Raw genomic sequence first — 18,888 nt, 5'->3', positions numbered from 1 at the left:
GTACAAAAGAAATCGAAACTATTCAAACTCGTACGTGCTAGTAATTTACTAAGATTTATTTTCTATTTATATACCATAATATTCTCTTTTTCTTAATTAAACTTCTTCGATACAAGCACAATCACCTTTAATAGTTAATTCAGCGGTTAAAAATCACCGCAGTAAAACCGCTTTGAACCTGTTTCGTTTAATTTTACGGCGACTCGATCGATCCAGGTCGATCTCCGCGTTCGATCTACGGAACATATTGATCGAATCACGTCGATCGATGATAGCGTTCGTTGTTTATTCGGCGTCGAGTGTGTTGAGGCTTCGCCCACGGGCATTTTAGTTCGACGACAGATAAACGCACGTGAGTCAGAAGTACAGAGGCTTGACGGGGGCTTGTCAGCATCTCGACCAATGGCACACGGCTTTCAACGTGACGTCTGGTCGCATCATACGCGGAGGACACGATCTATCGAGTCTCATTGACTTGCTCCGATCGCACCGTCGATTTCGCATCGGCCATCGAACGTCAACCGGAGCAAACGAATCTCGTGTTTCCTTCACGGGATTCCGGTATCAATGAGACGCGCGCAAGCAACAGTGACATTATTGAATGAACCGATTCTCTTGCTCATCCAACATTGCCATTCGTTTTACGTACTTTTCAGGATTTTTTTATGATATACTTTAGTAGCGAACCACGAGTTTACTGTCCTCCCTATTTCGTATCTTCTCTATCTTGTACTTTGAGAAACTTTCTATTAGATATTTTCCATGGCTTGGGATGGCTTTTATCGGATACATTCCTTAGTTATCACGATATATTTCAAGACTTCAAGTATCATTCTGAGTCAATAAAATAAAGCAAAATGTAAGGAAAATGTCTTTTTTTTAATTATATAATATATATTACAATTTTTTGTACGTTCATAATCTATGATTGTCGAAGTGAAGTCTCAACATTTACAAGTGGTAAAAGATAAGAAATTCGTAAGAAACATGATACAACACACGTATTTACATAATTATTTGCAAGTGGTGTCTAGATACGCTATAAACTTATCATTGTAAAGAGTTCGGAAGAGTTGGTCAATTTTACTGGTACTAGGAGCGATCAAAATAAATTAATACGTAATTTCTCACAAGAATTTTTTCTGATTGTTTGTAAAATATAAAAATAAAAACACTGATATTATCGGTACAAGTTTTATATTTTTCTCATGATCTAAATTCTGTAGATCATGAAATCATGTTCAGTCGTTGAACTTGATTTTATTAAGATATGTTTTTTCATCGCTCATCTATGATTGCTCCTAAATTTTAAACGTTCTGTACCTTAAGGCGTTCATCGTAGAAACAGAAACACGCGTTTCCATAAGAAACGTAGTAGAAACGACATTCACATATAGGAAATCCCAACGTTCACACGTGCTGGAGGAAAACCGCGAGGCCGGCGTTGATATACGATGCAACCGCGCCTGTCTCTACTTCTTTCGGTAGTCTCTCTATGTCAACTTGCAGGTTGCATCACCGGCGTAACGTAAGCGCTAAGAAATTCGGTGAGCGCATATTTTTACGCGCGTGAAACTGCGCTTCGTGTACCGAGATATCGAATTTCGTGAATTTCGCAATGATTACATGCTTCCACAAAATGTGGAATATGATTCGCGCGAGTGGATGTTGCCACTACACTGATAGGAAACGCCTTGATTCAATTTCATGCTCTTATTCCTCGAATCTAAAGGGACAGCCAATCATTTAAGTACCAGAACGATACTGAATTGCTGTTGTCTGTGTACCTTGTCAGACAAATGAAAAGTATATTTTAGAGATCTATACTCTTCTATCCTATTATGAGAGGAAAAAAGATCAAGATTCCTCAGATGTAAATTGTTTTAACTTGACGAACACGAAAGATAGAGGCTCTGGAGACTAGATATAGCGACTATTTTATCTTCTTAAGAATCGGTGCAGACGAGCAGTTTGCGGCAGCGTTACCGTCGCGGTAATTTACCGCTGTGCTTTAGAATAGCATAGATTTAACGAAGCAGTTCACACGTTACGAAGCGGCGGCAAATTGCAGCGGCGGTGACGCTACCGCAAAGTGCTCGTCTGCACCGTGCTCGAGCGAGAAGGTTAAAAATCTTTAGATCTCGATTGTTTTAACTCGACAAGCAGAAAACATAAAGATTAGCATAGCGACTGCATATAGAGACTGTTTTATCTTCCTAAATAGAGAAAGAAAGTTAAGAATCTTTGGATCTCAATTGCTTTAACTTGATAACATATATTTCTTTCTTCTAATGGACGATATTACGATATAGATGCGTTTACCATATGTTCGTTTTATCGATACTTTATTAAATTATTAAATTATTATTTTATTAAACTATAAATTAGAAATATGTGCGTGTACATTTCGTATCACGAAATCGACGTGAGATACGAACGATTCAATTTTAATATTTATTATCGTAGTAGCGCGTAAAAGAGCGCTATATCTAACATTTTATATATCGCCGTATCGTAAAACGTTGCTCCTCTCTCAGCGAACACAGAGAAAATTGTATTATCCGTGCAATCTATGTGACGAAGTATAGTATTACTCAAACCCTTTCAATTTTCCATGAAAAATGTTTCTCATTAATTCATACGAGTTCCACTAGACAGGATAATCGTTCGTAATCTCTTTCGTCATTTTCGAAAGCTCGTTATCGCTGACTTGAAAAATCTATCCGAGCCGTGGCATTGAATTATTGGCAAGGCCGCCGGTTCGCGTGCTAATGATTTATACTTGATTCGTAATCGTTTTGGCCGGCCTTGGTAATACAATCGGCTGACAGCGTTTTCAGCTGGCTATTCGGCCGAAATAGTTACGTGCGCGTCTTCGGCATGTCACATGCTACGATCGTTTCAGCAAAACTTTCCACGGGACACCGTAACAAGACACACTAGAAAGGTCCCTGACGAATACCGAAATGCTTTTGCGGCTCAAATAACGTCGCGTCATGTCACCGCGTTGCATGCGCGTAAGCTAATTAACGTCGTTTCGTCACGTTCTGAGCCCTTGTGTACCGCATCGAACTGTCAAAATCCTTGTCTCGAACCGTGACGTTTCTTGCGACCAATTAGTTAGGATGATCTAATGCTTTAGTGGTTGCTTCTCATCCTGGTGATGTGAAACATTCTTCCACGCTTTTAAGCGTAAGTCACGCTTTTTTTCATACTCTCATGTTTCGCGTTCGTTATTATGAAAAAATTCACGATAGTTTTTAAATCATGAAAATACGTCCAAGTAGAAGATAAATCTGTAACTCGGTTAATTATGAAACTGATAAACAGACTGCGGATATTAGACGCGAATTCATATTTTCACCAACATATTTAAAAGAGCGGAATCTAAATGAAAAGTTGTTTTACTTATTGAATATATATGCCCATAAATCCGAAATCTCAAAATCTCGGCTTTGTAATAGACTTGATCTTATAATAAACAAGAGCCACAACTAATAATTTTCACTACCAGAGTAAGAATGTTAATGGACGAATGTTATTAGTGAACGCGACTAGAGGGAGATTACTTATTTCTTGTACGTATGTCGAACTGTTCATACTTTTTATTATACGGAGCACTGCACGAATCGGTCGCCACGATATTTTAGCTGGTCCTTATAAATCAATAAACAGATGTTTTAAACGAAAGCTGGTCGAGTAAGAATTTATGGATGTAAAAAGGGGACTTTTGAGAGATAAAAAGCATCCTTTTTCCATATAATTTTTTTTATTTATATTTCTACTGTCGATGATATTGAAGGTTGGTAACCCGTATTTTCCATTGAAAATAAGCGGTATAATACTCTTTTGGCTGGCTGCCTACCGCTCGCGTCGTCTAAACGTATAATGTAACGTAATAAATAACACGGTGTTCGCGAATATTGAGTTTCTCTAACGTTATTTTCCTCTATTTATACGATCTGTACGAGAAACGGAGCATCAGCATACTATTTTTCTTTCTTTTCTTTTCTTTTTTTTTGCGATCTCGTATGCTCAACGATTTTAATCTTCGATCGAGTTTCTTTATTAGGTACCACTGAAACTCGTTGCATATATAGCCTATAATCAGTGTTTACAATTAATTTCCCATCTCTTTGAATTTTTTCACTGGTCGATTCAAGAGTTCATATAGTTGATGATCGTTCGCTGATTTAACGCTATAATTTCGCCTGGATGGTTGTGTGACGTTTCGGTTTTGCGGTTGGCTGATGTGAGAGGTTGCGTATTCCGAGAAGCAAATCAGGTGAGTTCATAGGAGCAGTCACGTAATCGGGCCGTGAGATTCCTTTCGGAATTTTCATGACTTGAATTAAATGTAATTGTATCGAGGGAGTTACGTGTGATAGCCGTGCGTACATCCCATTAAACTCGAGTAGTGTCGGATGCTATAGTATTTTCTTGTTTCTGGCGTACTCAGGACGCACACCATCGCTGCAATTTCTAATCAAAATATAGTCGCGCATGGTCTCATCGACCAATTTCTACCTCCATTAGAATCAATTTGCAGATGAATCACGTGTTAATTGCATCGGTGCGAAAGCACATGACTTCAGTATTCCTTGAGAAGATGTCGCAAACCTTCGTGAACTTGCACTTTTCTGCTATTGCGATTTCTTACCGCGAGAACTGCCGCGACGATCAAAATGGGGTTAGGTCATAACGGCCAATTTATGGAGTATATCTTAGATCCTTCATAGATTTCCAACAGCGTAGCTTTCAAGATCCAAATTATTGTTTTCTACAACACGCAGACGCAAGCTTATTTTCTTTGATACAACATTTTATATTTTAATGGATTTGAAAATGTATTTAAAAATTCCTAGTTCCAATGTCCACAATCGCAAAATCATGGAAAGATTTGTCTAGCTTTTGCTTTCTCATCAATCATTCTTTAATTGCACAAGACTAAAGATTTTCTAAAGCTGCCTCGAAACATCACATAAATATATTGGAAATATCTGTGAACGTGATTTCATAACAGGTGTAGATTGTTTAATTTTATCACGCTGTGTAAGATAATCCACGCGCGAGTAATCTTCATCGGATAATAATCGAAATGATAAAGTACGTTGCATCGTGGACGTATCAGAAACTATACTTCAACTATATCCAACGTCTTGTCCTAGTTCTTTTGCTTATTAAAAGTGCATGGTCAAAATATGAAACACATGTTGAACTATAAGGGACACGTTCACGAAAACTTGCTGCATGACAGTGATCACGTACTGGACCTCTTGCTACGGGGAACTTGCTTGCTGGTTTATCGTAGGTCCCTAATGACGTCAGCATCATCCACGAACGGCAAAGGAATTCTCCGAAAAAGAACCGGCGACTGGTCCGTCGGTGATTAGGAAGAAGTTACCAATGCTCTTACCTAGTTATATACACAGGGGGGAAATGCTTGAATGCTACTTCCAAATTACAGTCGATGATATAATCTCTTTGTAATCGCGTTTAAATTGCTCGAAAGTAATTAGTTGCTCTCATTTTTTTTAATTTCCCAACAGAAACTGGTTATTACGTTACGTTCGTGTAATTTATTTTGCATTTGCTTAAGTATAAAAATATTTAATAAAGTATAAAGAATGAAGTTTTCAGTTTGAGAGGTATTATTTTTTGTGAATCACGAGATATAGGTACTTTTCTTAAATGACTTTCGAACATTATACGAATCCTTTTTCGTCAAACGTGTCAAAGAGAAATTGTAATCGTAACCTATTTCGGTACCTGTTATAAAAGTCGTTGGTACCTGTCGCCTGTGAGTCGTAAAACTCGTTCGTCACACGTACGTCTGTTTCAAAGAAGGAACGATATATTATTGGATCTCCCAGAAGCAATTACCTCTTTAATTCTTAAAAAAGAACATGCAAAAGTTCTAAAATTAAAAGAAGTATTATTTCGTTGGAAGATTCCTTTCAAAAAGAAATGTTCGTGAGAGTTTGCACATTTTTTATGGCGTCAAAGTTCTGTAATCTGTAAAAAAGGAGGAAAAACTCGTTAAATTAAGTAAAATATTATTTTTTATCCAAAGAGACTCGGTAGAAAGAAATATTCCCAAGAGTTGACGAATTTTTATGAATGAAAATTACACACGTGTCCAATGAATGAAATACAGAAAAATCTCCGACTTAATGACTCTTTCTTTCTCACTTTTTTATCATTTCCGGCAAGCGAACGCGCCAAACGATTTATGAGCTCTTTCTTAGGGAAACATTTAGGTTATCGTCTCTCTTTTTTTTCCCTTCTTTTTAAATAAATATCTATGGTTGACGCTTCCCTTTTTTCTCGTCGTGGACGCTAGAGGAAAGTGCTGGCTTCGAAAATTTCCTTCAACCACCGTTCAGTTTTTAACGCACGTAGAACTGTTCCAATGACGCACACGACTTCCACGAAGAAAGTACGCTCGAGGGTGGAAGGTGGAAGCCGATGAAGAACTACGCACTGGCCGGCACGTATCTGTTAGATAACAAGTGATTAATTTCAACACGCGGACATTAATTAAACATCGAAACTGTGCGTGTGCCATGTTCTTGAAAAAAGCACATCACTTAGCTTGATAAATTGTCGATAAAGAGGCATGCGGGTAACACGAGTTGAAACATCGATGCGACGTCGTTTCTTCCACGTTTAAACAAAAATCCGTGTCAATGAATTTGTTTTTGTAAACAGAGACACCCCTCCCATACGAGCAGTATAAAACAGTGGCTGACGCAAGTCGGTTCTTTCATCGGTCATCGAGTTGTAACATACATTCAGAAATTCTTACCAGGCAGATAATGGTTTTTGTACTCTTCTCTGGTGATTTACTGATTTTCTTCGTAGTGACGAAATTGAATTTTATCGCCGAAATAATTGTCGGCAAGTACAAGAGGAATGATCGCAGCTACACTTTTTAATCCTTCGCGAAGTTTTAGAAAGATAGAAACTGCAATTCTCATCAATTATAATTTTGCAATCGGTTGCATGTTTCCCCGATTTCTTACTTTGGTTTCATAATTAGAAATTAATAGCGATACAACGCAATAGCACGGCAATAGGTAAATAAGATAAGAGCTGAAAGTCATGAATGTATATACATATAGAGATGTAAGTTATCGAAATATGAGGTTTTTTGATATTTTACATCGATGAAACAATAAATTCATTTAAAGTTTCTTATTACGATACGATCAGTCTCGATTTTATAACAGCAGTACGTTTCTGAAAAGTCTCAGTTACTTCTAGCATATCTTCATTAAATGCTCTCCATTCATCGTTCTCACGAGCGATCGTGTCAGACTTTTACCCTTCCACTAGTCTGTCGGTAGATACATACATGTAAAGAAATCGACGTATCCTCACGAGGAACAGTATCACTCATTAACATATATTTCTTCTTTGCTATCAATGGGTGATTCTTACAAGTATGAAGCACAAGCTGCATAGTAATATATATGTCCGACTACTTTACAGTAGTAAAATTTTAATCATGAATATGTCGAAAAACGTTGAATACGACGAGGCATTTTCATAAACAAATTGACAAAATCTACTAGCGTACGACTGTAATATTTCTCTCTTGATAATATCGTCGAAGTGGAGTTACAAGCTTCGTAACTAGTTGTATGACTACTTTACTAATATCTTGAAAAATATACAACGTCTGAATAATGCGATATTTTTATAAACACAATAATGTGAAATCTACCAGTGTTACCATAAACCAGTTACTACCAGCGTACTATAATACTTTTCTTTTCACAAGTTCTTTCTCCTGACATAAAATATTCAGACTAATGGTTGATTGCTCATTTGATGCTCAGACTAGTAATTATGGAGTAGTGATTATCAAGCGGGCATAAACTCCATGATTATTAATCTTATCACTTTCCCACATCACTGTGAGTCCAATAACGAATACTTTGGAAAATATCAAACATCTGATCCTACAACGCATCGTTCTTAAAAAAAAAAGAAAACAATAACAAAATCTAACAGTATATAAAGTTTCAACTAAAAATCTAGATTGCAGGCCTAAATACCTTGCACGTTGCTTGTGAAGCGAACGTAACGGCTCGAATGAACCAACCGAAGGTTTAAGAATACGTGATCGTTAGTGCAAAAACAATTGCGCGGTGACTAGGCTTTGTTGCGCAATGGTGAATCAGACATTTAGCGAATTGGACTAATTATCGTAGCAGACAGAGTAGGAATTTCCGAGATCCGATAGCCGATCAGGGAGGTAAGGGACAGTCGCAGCGTTGGAAAAGGAGGATGATCGGGGTCGTCTTTGGCCATTCGGTCGAGTAAAGTGTCGGCTGAGCCGCAGACGGCGCGACGCCGTTTATTTGCGTCCGTGATGGGACGTCGGGTCGCCGCACAGGTGCGTCCCACGATTCTTGGCGTTTCATACCATCTTATTCGTTGCGACGTTCGCCACCGATCCGTTGAACGCACCACGGACTTTGCGAGCTCCACCATATACGTACGGATCTATTCGCGGTGGAACAGAGATGCTGCCAAACCTGAGGCTTCGCTGATTTTCCTCCCAAGCCAACGTAAACGTCTCTCACAACGACATGCGTTGTATAACGACAAGAGGATCCGCAGACTCAGTGCCCGATTTTCCAAGCTGTCAGCTCGAAAAATGAGTTGATGGGATTGCAGATGATGGCAAAGTTTCTGCTCTGTCTCGTACCGATCCTGCTGGAATCCGTTAATCTGTGTAATATTATACCATTCGTATCTACAGGCAGTTTCGTTAAGGTTAAAATTTTAAAGCGATCCGGCTAACAAATTTGAAATTTCTCGTAGGTTGTAGATTCTTCGTAGACTTTTCATTAATCGTAGGCTCTTTCTGGATTTTCTTTCTTTTTCTTTCAGAGATTACAGATTCTTCATAGATCTTTCATGAGTTATCGATGCTTCCTAAATTTTCCATAGATCATTGACAATGATTCTTTTTCAGGGATTCGAATGATTTTTATAAGTTATATAGAGTGTAAATTTATTTTTATCTTTGCATTATTTATGCAGGTGTTTATTCATATATCTTTCATTTTAATTTCTTTGGAACAATTTTTATGCTAAAGCCGCTGGCACTTCTAACGTTAATATCACATACACCAAAGAATTGAACATTTCAACCACAAAGGCAAGTAAAAATAGAGTTTGAATGATTGAAAAATCCTTCAAAGGAGCTTGAAGAATTCTCGGGGCTCGCTAGTGACCACTGTCATAAGTTTACGAGAAAAGGCTACCTCCCACTTCCTAGAAATAGTTGAAACTTAAACTCAGAAATGGTATTTTAAAATTTAAAAAGTCGGATGTTCGTTTAACAATAGTCTGTTTTCTAGAAATGTTATCGTGGTTGAAAGTTTTGTTAGTTTTTGTCTCGTCAAGTATTTCAACGGAGAAGCTGTTCTGCCGCAAATGGGAATGCGGTTTTACTGTTGTTTTATGGCGCATTAAGTCATTGATGTCGCATGATTATTAACGAGATTACGCGATTCTTAATCTACCAATTGTTCTTCCAAGCGATACACGTACACGATGTCAGTATAAATCCTCTATCCGGCTAATATAAATTCCTTCCGTGTGATATAAATTTATGGAAACAGGTGCCGTACTATTAAACGTCTTACAATCGTAAATTCCATTCTCTTGAACGATGAAATATGTTCTATATGTTCGTGAAACATGTGCGTTTATGTCTAGAAACAGTTGGAGACATTATTATTTCACTATTTAATTCTCAAGAATTAAATTCAAAGGAAGATGCGTATTTTCATGATTAATCTTCCTATCATTCCCTCCTTATTACTCGTCTTATTAAATAAATAGGTACATGCGAGTGTCAAGTAAGAACCAATGAAACACGTTGTATTGCTCCATGCTCTTTCGGTAGAATTAGTATTCTCGAATAGTCGTGACAGTAATCACGTTTAGGATAACTAAGGAGACAAAAATCGCCAGAACTCTGGCAGCGTTATTGTATGAAACGAATCACGGGATGCTTGTCTCTGTTTACGCGTAACTCGACGAGGAAAAAGATAGAGAGAGAGAAAAAGGAAAAGAGAGAGAGAGAGAGAGAGAGAGAGAGAGAGTCTCGTTTTCCAGGTATGGGCCAACGCTATTTTCGCATCCTCCACTCGAAACCAGTCAGTACCGTGGATCCTCTGTCTCTGTTTGTCTTTCTCGTTTCTTGCGTCTCGTGCCAAAGCGATAATTATCGTTAAGTCTGCTACGATCGACGCTCGACGTGCTCGTAAGTACTGAAGAACGGCTATTATATAGACGGCGCCAGTCTTCGTTCGAAATAAAAAAGAAGAGAAAAGAAAGAAACTCGGTGAAAATGTAAGGTGACGCTCGAGAATGATGTTACGACGACGAGATGTTCGTACGCGTAGTCTCGCGCACACCGCCCATCGTAAATCTTCGTATAAGTGGGAAGATTCTATCTCGTTCCATAATAAAAAAAAGATAAAAAAAAAAAGAAAGAAAAAAAAATAATGAAATCGAATCGAAGAATTCGTTTTCGAGAAAAATTGCATTCGAAAGTCAATGGGGTAAGTAGGCGCGAATCTGACTAATGACTGTTACTTCGCATGTTTCACTGCAGATTGAAATGCAAATTCATATCTTCATGAAGACATTGTACGTTCTACATATTTTTTGCACGTCTAATTTTCCCATAAATGCGTAAATATCAGCAATATACAAGATCGTCATTGTGACTTTTCGTTCAGGCTGTAATTTCACGGCGCAATGTCAGAGAGCAATTTTCTACCAATATTCTAGTCTTTCAAATCTCAGAATTATTTATTGATGTATACCTATAGAAATGTACAATATGCAGGTACTTATTTATAGCTAAGATAGTATGAGGAATACACCCATGAAAAGCTCTATAAAAATCAGTACCTGTTAAGTCTGACCAAAGTATATCTAGTAAGAAGAAATTCGAGACGCGTTTAATTTTTACGAGTTTGATAGTTGCAGCGTTAAAGTCTAGAAACAAATATAACGAATATAAGAAGCAAAAACTAAATTATCTAAAATTTTAAACAATTCCTAAACCTTAAGAACAAATTAATAGTTGATACTTTTCCGTATTGACGTTTTACAGCATACGAAACTAGTCGCAGTAACGAGCCGCAACGAATCCGTAACAACAGTTATCAATCAACTGCACGTCCTAATCAACTAATTTCCAAGTAAATTTCCCTCAAAAACGTAGTTTTCAACTAGATCTTGTTATTCTTGATTTTCATCTCACTTTCAGCCATAGAATCTCTCTTACCCCATTCTCGTATCGTGAATTATATCCCACTCTGTATATTTCGCGCGTACGCACGCGGCAGCGACATATTAAAAGGTCGAAAGACGTTTTTGATGGTGGTCGGATCCGGTGCGTAATCGCGGGCGAATTTACGCATATTTACCTAGCCAGACGACGAAGACGCCGGCGCCTCAGTGAGTGAAAACGAAGTTTAAAGATGAGCCGGATGGACGTCGCCGACGACGTCCACGACCAAGACGACGACACGTTTCTCTCTTCTCACGAATGATATCGGCAACAGAGAGACGATACCTTTTCGACCCACCAGCAGCGAATCTTAAAGCTGTCGACGTGAGTTGTCGCGGCGCCATAAGATTCTCGTTTTCTTTTCGAGCTTATTGCTGCTCCTTTTTTTATAAACGATCTCTCGCCGCTGGAAATAATACGATCGTATCCGCGGACTTTTTCTCGAATCCCCGTCGCGGATGGCCGGGGCGAGCATCCGTCGTGGCGCCAGTTTCATTCTCGCAACACCTTCTTTTTCCTCTTGCCGATTCTCATCTTATCTTATTTGCCTGTTCATTATAAGTTTCTTTCCTCGATCGGTTTTTACTTTTGCTCTGTTATTTTTCCTACAGTCTGATGCTTCGCGCATGGTAATTTACGATAGTCATACGGTAATAATGTATCAGTGAATCGACAAGTTGCGGGTTATAGATTATAGACTTTTTTTTCACAATCTTATTATTTTACAGTAAATAAGGTAATAGGGTGAGTCGTGGTTGGTAAAAGTTATTTGTAGGATTTATTATCGCTCGATTTATCGCTAAACTCGTTGCAGTTATAAATTTATTATTATTTATGTGGTAAGTTGGACGATTTAGTTAAATTAATAATATTAGTAAATCAACAAGTTACTGGTTGTAATTCTAAGGCAGGCAGAATAACAAGCCTATCATTTGTTTTATTACCAAAATTATCGCTTCTATGAATTTACTAGCACTAATACGTTGTCACTTGTAAAATTTCAGTAATAATATTGCGCAACAAGATCCTGACGTTAGAATTACGTTTTCGACGTGCATGCATCATATCGATTGTTACCATTCTGCGATTTAAAGTGAAATTGGAACTTAGTCCATTTGATGAGGTTGCACTTAGTTGCGCGTAACTTTAAACGCGGTGTTCCGGCAAATCATTAACACGTTGTATGCCACGTGGACCACTTACCAACCATCAATTTCTGAACAAATGCGATTATAATTCGACACTAAAGCGAAATGGAAACACAATCAGTAGAATTGTTCGTGATTCTTCCATTCGCATTCTTCTTATCGCCTTTCTTCTTTCGAACTTCAATTTTCCATGATGATAAATGTCCTTAAATCTAATATTAAACCTAACTTCTTTTTATTCTTCTTTTTCTTCATAAGTAGAATCCTGTTTATCTAAAGTTTATTTCTTGAAACAAAACTAACGTTTGTATCTGACTAAATGCACCGTCATTTATTATTAACATTTATCATCTACTTCATTTTTCATTTCAAACGTGTATCGTTCATTCTAAATTCATTTATCTAAATGTGAACTTCTATTGTTTGAACGAGAAATCGTAAACGTTGGAAAAAAGTCGATGAATTCCTATTACATAATCTCTTCTGATAGATTCACATAAAAACTCATTGTACATGAAACAGACAAGATACCGTGAAGGTCACATGAACGAACTTAAAAAGTCACGTTTCCTATCGTAAAGGATAAATTTTAAGGTTTAATACACCACCGATTAAGCATGTATAAAAAGTGTCTTTGCCACATGTCTTAAGCATTTTGAATATGTCGATTGTCATATCTCTTGTGCCCTCGATATTCTTTGTTGATTTAGTATCTATATTTAAGAAGCATACTTAAAATTATTTAAGAATCACACCGATTAACTCCATAAATTAAAAAATACGGGAAAAAGATTATGTTACAAATATTATTTTCTAATGTTGCTTTTAGAATTCATTATTATATACGCGATACGTCTACAACGAATAGATTCATGGAAATGACCTATCATCTTAAGAAGATAATAAAAAGTTATAAAATTTGCAGAAAGTCAAGATGATTTCGAAACACTCGTACACTGGGCAGAACAATATTTTCTTACCAGGTTACGAATTTCATTTTCATATTACTAAATTTTCATATTCGTATAAAAGTACTGGATCTTAATTAATTAATATATAAATGTTATAATAAATACAACGATATACAGATACTCTTTGCAGCCACTTTATGCATATCTTTGGATCTAACAGGTTGTGTCTCCTGTTATAACTATATACAATATATAAAACTATTTCCTCTTGGTAACCAAGTGTCATCAAATTGTGGTCTTCGTACGTTACCTTTAAAATCGTCGAATCGCTACGATATGACTTGCACGATGGCATCAGCTCGTTCACCGATTCTCCGATCCATGTTCTTTGCCGTGTGTAGACGCGCGATGTGAGTTCTCATCTCGTCGTCGGGGTTGTTTCGTCTGTCCGTGAAATTTATGCGTATCGGCGGGCGAGAAGACGGTATAAGTGTGTCCATCACGTAGGTTAGGCTAAATCGGTTACGCTGAATCAACACACAGCAGAAGAGACAGCCCCGAAAACACGGGGACTCGTCTAGACGCACAAATCGCCTGCCAACCAGTCGCCACGAGCATTGTTATAAAGACCAGCCGTTTTTTTGGAAGCTATAATTAAATAAAAAACGACCACCGTTCTTCACACGTGACGAATGTCTGTCAGTCGTTCGATCAGATTGCAACGGTTTGTCTTCTCATTTTACGTAGAATATCTGACTAAAGTAACGACTTTGAAACTTCAAATCCTCGCACCATGAGGAACGCTCGAGCTACGATAGAAACTCGTACATACTTTCAGCACCACCTGTCGAAATTGTCAGATTTTGTAATTTCGTATTTGTCGCGATCCAAACGTTTTTCCAGAGACATAAGCAAAATTTTCTATTCGCGAATAAATAGCTATAGACATAGAATTTTTCAGCGAAATAGTAGGAAAATATGAAGATGACAAGAAAAGACTCGAAAAGTACATTTTTGTTGATTGTTTCATTGCAACGTTACTTTATAATTAGACGAGCAGTTTAGAGACCATTCTGATCGACTCCGTGAGAAGAAATTAGATCCACTGTGGTATTTACCATTATTTGTGCCATCTTATTGCAACGAATAAACTTACGAAAGTTAGTCGTTTGTTTCTTCAAAATTGGATATTAATCGTGCACTTAGATAACGAAATTAAGAAATAAATAAAAAGCGGAGTTGATCGATTTGGCATGTGATACCGAGCGTGTCTAACATAAAATGGCTAAAAATGAAAGGAATTTGTTAGGTCAAAGTAGTCTGTCGTTCGAACAAACAATGACTGATAATAGTCTCCGAGAACGTAACGATGAATGAAATGCAATTACTACGAATTACTTCGATGGTAGGAGAACAGTTGTTCTGAATCGAGGAAGCTCGTACGTCTGGCCAGCAACGCGGCTAAATTATCGGCATGTGAAACGAAAAGCGATGAAGCAGTCGCTTGGCGGAGGTTCTGAAATACTAGTCTCCGGGTTTCGAAGTCAACATGGTTCGCGATAGTCGGCGACAGTTCAGTATCTGGTCTTTTCGAGTCGCACAATTGGACAGGCTTTCGATGGAACTAGGCAACGCGCTAGGAACGACCAGCTGTGTCGGACACCGGGAATGTCGCGTGGCTGATGCAACCTGTGTTCGCAATGTGCAGTTTAGTCCAACCTTACGATCTTTCTTGCTGTGAGAAAGACCGTCGCGCATTATCGTTCCATGATAAAATAATTTCGTAATCGAAAACATTCTTTGAACAAAAATTCTCGCTGCACCTCGTTATCTGTATGCAGAAATACAGAAATAATTTATTTTTTTTCCGTTCATTGATAATGGATTCTGTTCATTTTGAATAAAATTCCATTGCCTTGGTTTACAAATAGTACATAATAGTTGCACCGGCAATGTTTACGCATTTATGGGAAATTCAAAGTTTTAAAAAAACTTGCACAGAATTACACACAATATCCAAGTTATAAAATACTTCTTATGATATTTAGCGCAGAAAACAGATCCCTAAGTAGGTTTCATTTGTTTAATTACGTTCGTGAAAATATAAATTTCTATCGACATTCGCAGTCTAGTAATAATTACATTCTTCGAGGAGTAACTCAATTTCCAATTCGATTCAATGTCCCGATGGAAAATTTTAGAATAGAAAATCTGAAATTAAGACAACGAGGAATACGAAGAGTTTGTTTTCAAATACGTATCATCCTCTCTCAAGAAACTTTTTTTCCCTACAGACACACAACGTGATATTGATAACCGATCTATCTTGCCACATCCTAACTACGAAAATATTACGTCAGTGGCTGTTAACATGTAAATATTATTGATCTAGCGGAAACTTCGTATTTCACATGACGCTAATGGTACCGACTCGCAATCGAGAATTACATTTTCATTCGTCTTTTCTGAGTAACTTAGAATCGTCTTATTTTTCATAGTTCATACTGTTCGACCCTGGCAGCTATAATTTTTCCTTTCACCCTTTAATCGATCGATACATCGATGTAATGATTATGCTTAGCATTACGTGATTTAAATTAAACGTTAATCGACTGAACGAGCGAGGAACTCGTTTATCACACTGATGATACGTGTACTTCGGATACGTGGCTGCGCATAAGAAACCAAAAACATCGTGACGATCGAATCAATTGTCCGCCATTAATAGACTACGAATAATATCGAATTATCATTTTATTTTTCTCGCTGGCTGGATACACGGATACAGGGGTATGTATCGTCACGGATATCGACTCTTTCCACGAATTCGTCGCATCTTCTACGACTTTTATACACGCCACCCGTACACACAAATGCACTATGCCGTATGTAATTATGAACGGCCACAAGTGTGTCATGTACAGTTTGTTATTGACTTCGTTGGAAGCGTGTAATCTAATTTCGCGTCAACGATGCAGAATATTCTTAACACATTGTCTAGGTCAGAAATCGCGCAGTTCATCGCAATATTGACCTATTTGCTTGCCCGTAAGTCGCCTTTTATCACACTATGATCCCGTGCTAATGGAATTATAATTGATAATTTCGCGGATCCCGTTATCGCCCGATTGGACAAGTTCAGCGAACTCCAGTGATACAACTTTGATCTTAAGTTTTGGTTATCGATCAGATCGTCGATGTTAGCGAATTCTTCAATGGACGTATTTAATTCCCTTGGATTAGTATTATAACTCAAGAGCATCTGTGAATCACAGCAGGAATAATTGTGGAACAGGAAATAAATACAAATTTTGCTTTAAATGTAAATAATATAAAATATAAAAGAATAATTCTCGTATTGCCACTGTTTCATATTTATGATTTATTTTCTCACTACTTTCATATCGCATGACGAAATATTATTTCTAATTCTTTACTGGTGGTATAATAAAATTACAAATGATTGATTACGAAGAATACTGTTCAAATTAGTTCCATGCCATTTATCTCCGGATGAAAATTGCGAAAAACAAATTTTATAGCTGCCTTTCTAAAACTTATCCACAGTTTTTATTTCGAAAATGCCTATCTATTACGAAAATAGATGTACAATGATGTACAACTGGGTAACGCGCGAAAGAAACGGATCTGAAGAAAAGCAAAGGAATGCGAAGGGTTAATAAATTGATGAAGATTGCTGGAATCGGTAGCAGCGCAATAAATCGTTCTAGAAAGCATCACCGCGATTTCCCACGCTGGTTGCTTCGTATCAACCAAATTGCGGTTGTAAACGCGCAATACACCAATGTACTACGTATCGATTGATCGTTGGAAATTGGAGCGAAACCGCAGTACAGGTGCACGCGATGATCCATCAATCTCATGCTAATCAGATCGATTTTCATATATCCTGAAGAAAATGACGTAACAACACAGCTACAGGTGTACGCACGCACGCACGTACGCACGAGTCTTGATACATGAATTAAAGACGCATTTTACCGTTAAAAGGGGGCAATTTACTACGTCGAATTCCCGCTGCGTTCTACTACCAGCGTGTGTATGTACTTTAAAAGCTAACTATGCGTCAGGTGTGTGATTTCTCTTTAAATCACCTTGGTTTAATCACCTCGCGTGAGTTTAATCACCATCGCGATAGCACGAGGAAGTTAGATAGATTTTTTTATACCTTTGAGAAATTTCATCATTATCATCGTGAAGGCATCCATTCAATTGTAAAAGCTTCGATAAATCATGTATTAGATTGGTGTATATATTAGGCATCATTTCCAGATAATTCGATGCATTCTTTTAACTAGTTTCGTTATTACAGACTTATGAGAATTATCTCTTCTAAAATTTAAAAATCCTTACAGTGGAACTATTACAGTACCTCAATTTTTTTTAAGTAGTCTATGCATTAAAAAATGTATTATTTACGGCGATCAATTTATTATATACAATACTTTGTTAACATTGAACACGCGTGATTTATAACAAATTTCAGCTGCATTAGCATGCTTGATAACTGACGATAGACAATTACAACAAATTGATAAAATCTTTTTTTCACACAAAGACAATATAGCGTGTAATAAATCGAGCAATGTTAAAGGAGACGGCGAAAAGTTCAGATCATCGACGCGATCTTTTTGGTATTAAATCGCGGCTCTTGTTTCGTAAACTAATTTCTTTCTAATAAATTGGTGACGAACGAATTCATATTAAACGTGTGATGTTCGATCGAACAGATTGGCAACAGATGTTCACACGTGGAATGTTCGCTATGCGGAGATCACAGTGAATGACTTTAACAAGGATCAATCGATCGCTATTGGGTTAACGGCTCGGCAGCGCGAAATTGCTAGATCGAATCTGCCTCTAGCAACGATAATGCAAATCGCGAGCGTGAATCGCGAATTCCGACGATCTCTTCTCCACCTGATCGTACTTTTCCTTTCCTTTTTATATTATAAGTTTCCGTATTCAACAGGTCACCATAATTTAAGATAAGCAAGAATGAAAACCACGTCGAAAATAATGTCGAAAACATCAGAATGATCGATGTGTATATACACAGTGTGCACCGTTGTTCAGAAGTAAGAGAACATTTGCCATTTTCAACCGTGTTTGAAATATATAAATTGCCAGTATTAAATCATCTATCGCTTCCAAATTTTATACAGAATAAATAACCAAATTATTCTGAATCTTTGAAATCTCTGAATTATAATATGTTATTAATCCTCATAAATTTATTACTCGCTTTCGATGGAATTTTTCATAATTTTTTACAAACATTTGTCGTAATCAAGCAAGTGTTCTCATATTTTTAAATGCGGATGTAACAAAACGTAAGAAAATTCGAAGGAGATGTTTTTTCATTAAATCACAGGTGGATCGAACGCGGTCATCGGCGTAGGTGTGTATCGTTATCATTGTCGCACGTTCGTTCCCCCGATTTCTGAGAAACCTGGCCTAAATTCGAGAGGCCCTAAAA

The sequence above is a fragment of the Bombus affinis genome, chromosome 12 (assembly GCF_024516045.1).
Source record: "Bombus affinis isolate iyBomAffi1 chromosome 12, iyBomAffi1.2, whole genome shotgun sequence".
NCBI lineage: Eukaryota > Metazoa > Arthropoda > Insecta > Hymenoptera > Apidae > Bombus > Bombus affinis.
This window is presented reverse-complemented; position numbering follows the sequence as displayed.